General features: G+C 40.6%; 1 pseudogene; it reads left to right on the top strand.

Annotated features, from left to right (window-relative positions):
- The first annotated feature begins 1,154 nt into the window (after positions 1-1,154).
- LOC125547197 lies at positions 1,155-5,762 on the top strand (annotated as a pseudogene).
- The last annotated feature ends 3,707 nt before the right edge of the window (positions 5,763-9,469 follow it).

The raw sequence follows: 9,469 nt of genomic DNA, 5'->3' as shown, positions 1-9,469 counted from the left end.
ATATATATATATATATATAGTGAGACAATGAACATACGCTTTCGGTGCACCGAAACAAATTTCATGAGAATAAAGGTGAGGTATTAATTTGAGATATGACTTGAACATCGCCAAAAGCCTCTTTTGGAATACAGAAGATATCATCTAGCTCCAACGTTGGACCACAAGAAAGTTGACATTTGACACTGGAATGGGAAGAAAAACTGATTTTTTTATGGAGAGTAATGAAAATAAAAATGGCAGAAACTACAGACATCCAACCCCTGGACCAGAAGAACTCCACTCTTCTATCCCTGTATTTCTTCCTCCCTTCTTTGTAAACGATATATTTCTTTCTTTGCTTAATACATAGGCCTAACACCTCATAATAAGCAATCATTTGGTTCGAATTTGTGTGTTATGACTCACTTACTCTCGTCCTTAGCTAGGGTGCATCCGGTACTCCCTAGTCTGAAACACCCTTGAACTTATCTTCTTGAAGTGTTTTTCTTCAGATAAAAATGCCCTTGTCATATTATTTTTCCACAAAGTGATAAGTGGAAAAGGACTTCCACTCCTTGAGTTTATATTAGGCCCTCACATTCTCACGTTGCCATGCAAAGGTAGGTAGGAATCTGACGATTGAGACATGAACGCTCTGTCTGTTCCCGGTCAAAGGAAGCAGGAGCCTCTCCTTTTTGTAATTCAAGATCATAACATTTGTGTTCCAGCATTAAACATTTGGTGAGAAAAGAACAAAAGCAAAAAACGGCAACACAACCCGTGGTTTTGCTCACCTATCATGGAAGGAACCATGGGCTGATTCAACAAGAAGACACGCACATTGACATCGCCAGATCAAATGGCCTAGCTGCAGAAATTAAGGAGTAGAAACTAGCGCATGCACACTCTGGACCGCAAGACTTCCACTCCTTCCCTTGACCCCTCTACCCCTATAAATAGACGCCCTGCATCCTCCAGCCCTTCTCACCACTCCTCTGAAATCCGGATTGTTAACTTCAGTTGTGTCCTGAGACGAGGAAGCTAATAGAGGTTTTGGGTTGTGTTCTTAGCTAGATGGCTGTGAGGTTTGTGTTGATTTGTTTTTTACTCAGTATTTTTCTTGATGCCGTTTGCTTTTCCAGGTGGGAAGAAGTTCGGAGAACATGGCCACAATGGGTGGGGACCAAAGGGAGATGATGGAGGATGCGGCGGAGGACAAGTTCCCGGAGGGGTTACGCATCCTCGTCGTCGACGACGACCGCGTCTGCCTCACGGTACTAGAAGCCCTCTTGCGCCGTGGCAAGTACCAACGTGAGTCTCTTGATCCCTCCACTTCGCCATAGTCCATTAGAATCGATGCCTTGTGATCTATTTGTTTCTCGCGAATAATGCTTGCCGCTATGCAGCAACGACGGTGATGGATGCAAAGACAGCTTTGAGGATGCTCATGGCAGGGAAGCAGCAGTTCGACCTCGTCATCACCGACGTGTGCATGCCGGACATGGATGGCTTCAAGCTCCTCGAGCTCATCCGCCTTGAGATGGATCTGCCCGTCATCAGTACTCTCACTGCTCTCAATCCAAAGTCCAATTTTGTGTTTTGCATCCATGAGCATTGACAATTGTTCTTAACAACGTGCTTTTACTCCTCAATCTTGGAGTTACCCTGAGAGGATATTAATTTCTATGGGCAGCATGTGAGATCCTATATATTTAGGACGATTTTAGTTTTGCATCCATGAGCATTGACAATTGTTCTTAACAACGTGCTTTTACTCCTCAATCTTGGAGTTACCCTGAGAGGATATTAATTTCTTTGGGCAGCATGTGAGATCCTATATATTTAGGACGATTTTATGAAACCACGTACACATGCACGGCACCCGCACTCTATTTCTAACCTGGAAGAGTTCTAAAGAACGGAATCCCCATTGAGTCCGAACCAACGGGGTGTCGGGGTCCCATCTAACCGTTCATCCGTCTGATCGGATGGCTAGTGGGGTAGGAGAGCAGAGGTGGAGCGACACATGAGTTAGTAGGGGACGTATTGTCGGTTTCTAGCCCAAACCAATGGGATCCTATCCAGCCATCTGTCCGATCGGATGGCAAGTGGGGCGGGAGAGCGGAGGGGGAGCGACACATGAGTTAGTAGGGGACGTATGGTCGGTTTCTAGCCCAAACCAATGGGATCATATCCAGCCATCTGTCCGATCGGATGGCAAGTGGGGCGGGAGAGCGGAGGGGGAGCGACACATGAGTTAGTAGGGGACGTATTGTCGGTTTCTAGCCCAAACCAATGGCATCCTATCCAGCCATCTGTCCGATCGGATGGCAAGTGGGGCGGGAGAGCGGAGGTGGAGCGACACATGAGTTAGTAGGGGATGCAGTGTTGGTTTCTAGCCCAAAACAACAGGATCATATCTAACCATCCATTCATCAGATCGGATGGATGGTGGAAAAGGGGAACAAACGTGGATAGCACGTGATTATGAGATCCCAATTATTGTTTTTAATAATTAGGTTGATAGTGTTTAGTAGGCTAGAGACATGGTCACTCCAATGGCTAATTTGTCCTAGTGAGAGTCCGTGTCACTCCAATGTAACATAGTTTCCACATCCACATGTTCGATGGGCGTCTTTTATGGACTATCTACAATTTAATTTTATAAATGAGTAGTTTGGCTTAGTAAGAGTCTCTATCACTCCAATGTAATGTAGACCCCACTATCCACGTGTTCGTTGGTTGTATTTATGAACATCTAGAATTTAATTTTATACCATCTCAATTAGTTGTAAAATCCTACCAATAAGAACGAAAACTATAATCTATTCATATTTCATAATATGACCAAGTTATATTTAGTTGTTTCCAAAGCTAATATTAAAATTCGTGTTCTACCAATCACACAAAGTACACAATTGCACCACATCTGTTTGCTAGGGGTTTCATGAATACTACAATTAAGAAATACCTATGTTGTATTGATATTATTAAGATTGAGATTACTACTCATGTTCATTCTCCTTAAAGTTGTTACTCCTTATGACTATTTACTCTCAAGAATAGCATATAAAGTAGGAGTGTCACTTTTAAGTACATACATCCAGTAGGTTAACCATGGGTAATACCTACAATACTGCATTTTTGTTGACTTTGAACCAGCACACTAATTTATAGTCAAATTACATTCACAGAAAGTGCAACCACACGTACTTATTTTCCTGAATCTGTACTATTAATTCCCAAAAATCGTCCCAGATAATTCTTGCCCAATCTCTGCCTCGCCCACAGCTGCATGCAATTAATTAGCTACATAGTTATTTACGCATGTCAATTATCTAGACATTAATTTATGGAAAGTATCATCGAGCATTGGACGATAGGACCATGTTAATTATGAAGAGTATCATTCTTTGGACGGGAGTATCACATTAATTATAAAAAGTATCATCAAGCACTGGATGCGAGGACCACATTAATCATGAAAATTATCACGTAGAATATGTATGCCCCCGTGGCAAATACAGACAATTAGCTAGTTGCAATAAAAAAGCTATTGACAATGGTGCTTAACATTTAAAAACTAATATGAGTGTGATCACTTAAAATGCTTAGAGCATTACGTGGGCCGATAGATGTTACCTAGTATTCTAGAGAAACATGGTTGACTGCCAATAATATTACTTGATCTTCAGGTTCACCAATAGTTAGACATGATGATGTGTTTTCCCTACGCGGAACATGTCGTGATATGCTTAGGCATTGTGTTACTGTTATTGTTTCAGCCATTATTTCTGTATCTTCATATTGAATGTGTGAAATTTTTCCCATTTAGTCTACATTGAAGTAGAATTATAAAATTGAACATTGAAATGCTTTTTTTGTCTATAGGCACTTTGACCAAAACATATGTACACTTCATAGAGTTTTGTGAATTTCTAAATTCTAAATCTAAGTCATTGGTCATATGGCATGCAGTGCTATCCGTCGATTGCGACAAGAAGGTTGTGATGAAGGGGATAGAACATGGCGCATCTGACTTTATGGTGAAGCCAGTCTGTACCCATGAGCTAAAAAACATATGGCAACAGGTTCAAAGAGGAGAAATCCCAAAGCAATAAGCCACATCAGCGATCATGACAGTGATGTCCAGACAGTTCAACCAGCTACTGCTGACAAGAGTAAGTTATCGGGGAATAAGAGAAATGTTGGAGATGATTCTAACAAGCACAATGAAAGCACATGTGTATCCACCACCCACAGAAAGCCCAGGGTGACATGGACAATTCAGCTGCATAACAAGTTTCTAGAGCTATCAACCAGATCGGCCTTGATAGTAAGAATTCACATCTTGTGCCTCATTCATTGACAATGTTGGCTGCTCCATATTTTCATTATAATTTTTTATTACATAAGTGTAGGGGCTGTTCCAAAAAAGGTATTGGAGCTGATGAATGTGGATTACCTCAGTACAGAGAATATCGCGAGTCATCTACAGGTTTACTTTCGACCTTTATGCTAATTTCTATGTTTTTCTTACTATTATTCATAGTCTAACACTTTGTCATATATAAGTGCAAGCTTTTATTTCCGGGGAAGATATCAGTCAAAGCTCTAGTGATGCAACTATCATGAAGTGCAATTTTAATTAAATGTTTCCCTTAAAATGCGAGGCTTATCTCATATAATGCATGCCTCATATTTTTAGGAGTATTTTTACCCATGCAACATCATTAGTTCTTTTTGTACTCACATATTTACTGTTTTTTTCCGATGAGCATCCATCTCATACCTTGTTATTTTGTCTATCTTTTTATTTCAGAAGTATAGATTGCACTTAACAAAGTCAACTCAAATCACTCTGGTGATGCATATGAAAGATGGAACTCATCATACAACATGAACAACAAGGGCAATTTCATGCATAATCATGAACATGGAAGATGGAGTGCGTCCTCTAGCGACACTTCCTCTTGGAGTACAAACAACTATGGTGCAACAGGTCACTTGGCTCCGGCGATGAACACCCAAAGCAACTTCGACATGGGGTCATACCTCCATGATGGTAGAATGCTGAGGTATGTTGGGAAACAACCGTCGGATGCAAGAAGATTCACAGGTTTTGGTGACCCTCCCGTTAGCCTATACAACAACATACCCAATGAGATAATGTTAGATGAATTTCCTTCATTCAATTATAGTAATTCCTATGCTGACCTCATGTGTGGCAAGCTAATGGAGATAAGCAAAGGCAAAACCCCTTCCAATTGTCAAAGTTCATTTGCAAATACAACAGTTGGTGGCGGGAGCTCTCTTGTCGCATCACAGGTGAACTTCCCACAGATCAACCAACTAGAGAGCTATGCAATGTCATCTGGCCGGTTGCCTCTGCAAAATGAAAAGGCACCATTCATAAGAAACACCACATTAGTGGGAGGCTTCACTGAGTAGATGGCACCATTCAACATGGCAAGCAACACAAGCTCAGTAGGAACGATGTTGAATGGTAGCTCTGCACTTGATGCAAGTAGAACTTCAACTAAAGATAATCATCTGGTCAACAGTGAAAGAACTACTTCGATGCTTGACAACCTTAGACAGATGGTTTCTTCTCATTGACTCAGCTACTTGATGGCGGGGATGGAGCTAGCATTCTTCCTATGCAAGAAGGCACACTTGATCAGCAACCTCTTAATGATCAACTGAATGAAATCAATGCCTTATCAGTGGATGATATATTTTCCAACATGAACCTGGAAGAGTTTTTCTCATTTGTATGAATCTATGTGTTGCATATGAATTTTGAGTTGGACATGTGTACTTAAGTAACACTTTTCTCTCAATGTAGGATTTCACGGGAGATGATCCTATCGTGGAAGAAGCATGATAGTTCTGTATGTTAGCCATGCCCAACGCATGAGATGCTTGATGAAGAGTCTCATGCTCGAGGGGGCTCTTTAAAGCAATAGAGTGCTTTGACAAGTTTGCAAACATAGTGATATGTGTAGCCATTTTCATAGACCAGTGGTTGTTTGAGATACACTTTCTTTAGCATAACATTGAGAATTGGTGTGTTCTGCACAACAAGCATAAACACCATCCTTTGCAGACTGTTGTGCGTAATCTTTATATTTATCTTTACCAAATATTAAAGGGAGAATTGTTTCTCCACTTTTTATCGTTTGTGATGGGATCCAGATCTTTTTTCGTCCGACATGGGACTAATGTTTTTCGTTCGCTGCAAATCCTCTCGTGCGAGATTTCTCTTTAGCTAGTCGAAAAACAAGATAAAAAAGGTGCCCAGGTGGGAATCGAACCAGCAACCAGTGCCAGTGCGAATATTTGAGTTACGAGTTTGGTCTTCATTTGAAACAATGTGGAATAGTTTCGCAACTCACGCCACCTGGAACACCACAGCATAATGGTGTGTCTGAACGTTGTAATCGTACTTTATTGGATATGGTGCGATCTATGATGTCTCTTATCGATTTACCACTATCGTTTTGGGGTTATGCATAGGGAAAACTGCATTCATGTTAAATAGGGCACTATTGAGATGACACCGTATGAACTATGGTTTGGCAAGAAACCAAAGCTGTCGTTTCTTAAAGTTTGGGGTTGCGATTCTTATGTGAAAAAGTTTCAAAATGATAAGCTTGAACCCAAATCGGATTAGTGCGTCTTCATAGGATACCCAAAAGAAACTGTTGGGTACACCTTCTATCACAGATCCGAAGGCAAGATATTTTGTTGCTAAGAATGGATCCTTTCTAGAGAAGGAGTTCCTCTCGAAAGAAGTGAGTGGGAGGAAAGTAGAACTTAATGAGGTAATTGTACCTTCTCCCAAATTGGAAAGTAGTTCATCACAAAAATCAGTTCCAGTGATTCCTACACCAATTAGTGAGGAAGCTAATGATGATGATCATGAAACTTCAGATCAAGTTACTACCGAACCTCGTAGGTCAACCAGAGTACGGCCCGCACCATAGTGGTATGGTAATCCTGTTCTGGAAGTCATATTACTAGACCATGACGAACCTACGAACTATGAGGAAGCGATGATGAGCCCAGATTCTGCAAAATGGCTTGAGGCCATGAAATCTAAGATGGGATCCATGTATGATAACAAAGTATGGACTTTGATTGACTTGCCCGATGATCGGTGAGTCATTGAGAATAAATGGATCTTCAAGAGGAAGATGTACGCTGATAGTAGTGTTACTATCTACAAAGCTCGAATTGTCGCAAAAGGTTTTCGACAAGTTCAAGGTGTTGACTACGATGAGATTTCCTCACTCGTCTCGATGCTTAAAAGTCTGTCTGGATCATGTTAGAAGTTGCCGCATTTTATGAAATCTGGCAAATGGATGTCAAAACTGCATTCCTTAATGGATTTCTTAAAGAAGAGTTGTATATGATGCAACCAGAAGGTTTTGTCGATCCTAAAGGTGCTAACAAAGTGAGAAATCTCCATCGATCCATCTATGGACTGGTGCAAGCATCTCGGAGTTGGAATATATGCTTTGATAAAGTGATCAAAGCATATGGTTTTATACAGACTTGCGGTGAAGCCTGTATTTACAAGAAAGTGAGTGGGAGCACTACAACATTTCTGATAAGTATATGTGAATGACATATTGTTGATTGGAAATAATGTAGCATTTTCTGGAAATCATAAAGGAGTGTTTGAAAGGATTTTTTCAAAGAAAGACCTCGGTGAAGCTACTTACATATTGAGCATCAAGAACTATAGAGATAAATCAAGATGCTTGATATATTTTCAATGAGTATATGCCTTCACAAGATTTTGAAGTAGTTCAAAATGAAACAGTCAAAGAAGGAGTTCTTGCCTGTGTTGCAAGGTGTGAAGTTGAGTAAAGACTCAAAACCCGGCCACGGCAGAAAATAGAAAGAAAATGAAAAGTCATTCCCTATGCCTCAGTCATAGGTTCTATAAAGTATGCTATGTTGTGTACCAGACCTATTGTGTACGTCACCATAAGTTTGGCCAGAGGGTACAATAGTGATCCAGAAGTGGATCACTGGATAGCGGTCAAAAATATCTTTAGTGGAATAAGGAAATGTTTCTCAGTTATGGAGGTGACAAAGAGTTCGTCGTAAAGAGTTACGTCGATGCAAGCTTTGACACCGATCTGGATGACTCTAAGTCTCGATCTAGATACATATTGAAAGTGGGAGCAATTAGCTAGAGTAGCTCCATTCAAAGCATTGTAGACATACAAAATTTGCAAAATACATACGGCTCTGAATGTGGCAGACCCGTTTACTAAATTTCTCTGACAAGCAAAACACGATCACTCTTTGGGTTTTAATCGCATAGTAACGTGAACTAGATTATTGACTCTAGTAAACCCTTTGGGTGTTAGTCACATGGAGATGTGAACTAATCACATAAAGATGTGAACTATTGGTGTTAAATCATATGACGGTGTGAACTAGATTATTGACTCTAGTGCAAGTGGGGACTGAAGAAAATATGCCCTAGAGGCAATAATAAAGTTGTTATTTATATTTCCTTATATCATGATAAATGTTTATTATTCATGCTAGAATTGTATTAACCAAAAACTTAGTACATGTGTGAATACATAGACAAATAGAGTGTCCCTAGTATGCCTCTACTTGACTAGCTCTTAATCAAAGATGGTTGTTTCCTATCCATGGACATGTATTGTCATTTGGTGAACGGGATCACATCATTAGAGAATGATGTGATGGACAAGACTCATCTGTTAGCTTAGCATAATGATCGTTCAGTTTATTCCTACTGCTTTCTTCATGACTTATACAGGTTCCTCTAACTATGAGATCATGCAACTCCCGAATACCAGAGGAACACCTTGTGTGCTACCAAACGTCACAATGTAACTGGGTGATTATAAAGGTGCTCTACAGGTGTCTCCGATGGTGTTTGTTGAGTTGGCATAGATCGAGATTAGGATTTGTCACTCCGATTGTCGAAGAGGTATCTCTGGGCCCTCTCGGCAATGCACATCAATATAAGCCTTGCAAGCAATGTAGCTAATGAGTTAGTTACGGGATGTAGCATTATGGAACAAATAAAGAGACTTGCCGGTAACGAGATTGAACTAGGTATTGAGATACCGACGATCGAATCTCGGGCAAGTAACATACCGATGACAAAGGGAACAACGTATATCGTTATGCATTTTGATCGATAACGATCTTCGTAGAATATGTGGGAGCCAATATGAACATCCGGGTTCTGCTATTGGTTATTGACCAGAGACGTGTCTCGGTCATGTCTACATAGTTCTCGAACCCGTAGGGTCCGCACGCTTAACATTCGGTGACGATCGGTATTATGAGTTTATGTGTTTTGATGAACCAAAGGTAGTTCGGAGTCCCGGATTTGATCACGGACATGACGAGGAGTCTCGAAATGGTCGAGACATAAATCTCGATATATTGGAAGCATATGTTTGGACATCGGAATGGTTTCGGG

The sequence above is a fragment of the Triticum urartu genome, chromosome 3 (genome assembly GCF_003073215.2).
Source record: "Triticum urartu cultivar G1812 chromosome 3, Tu2.1, whole genome shotgun sequence".
NCBI classification, from domain to species: domain Eukaryota; kingdom Viridiplantae; phylum Streptophyta; class Magnoliopsida; order Poales; family Poaceae; genus Triticum; species Triticum urartu.
Note: the sequence above shows the minus strand (reverse complement) of the source record. Positions and strands in the feature narration are given on the sequence as shown.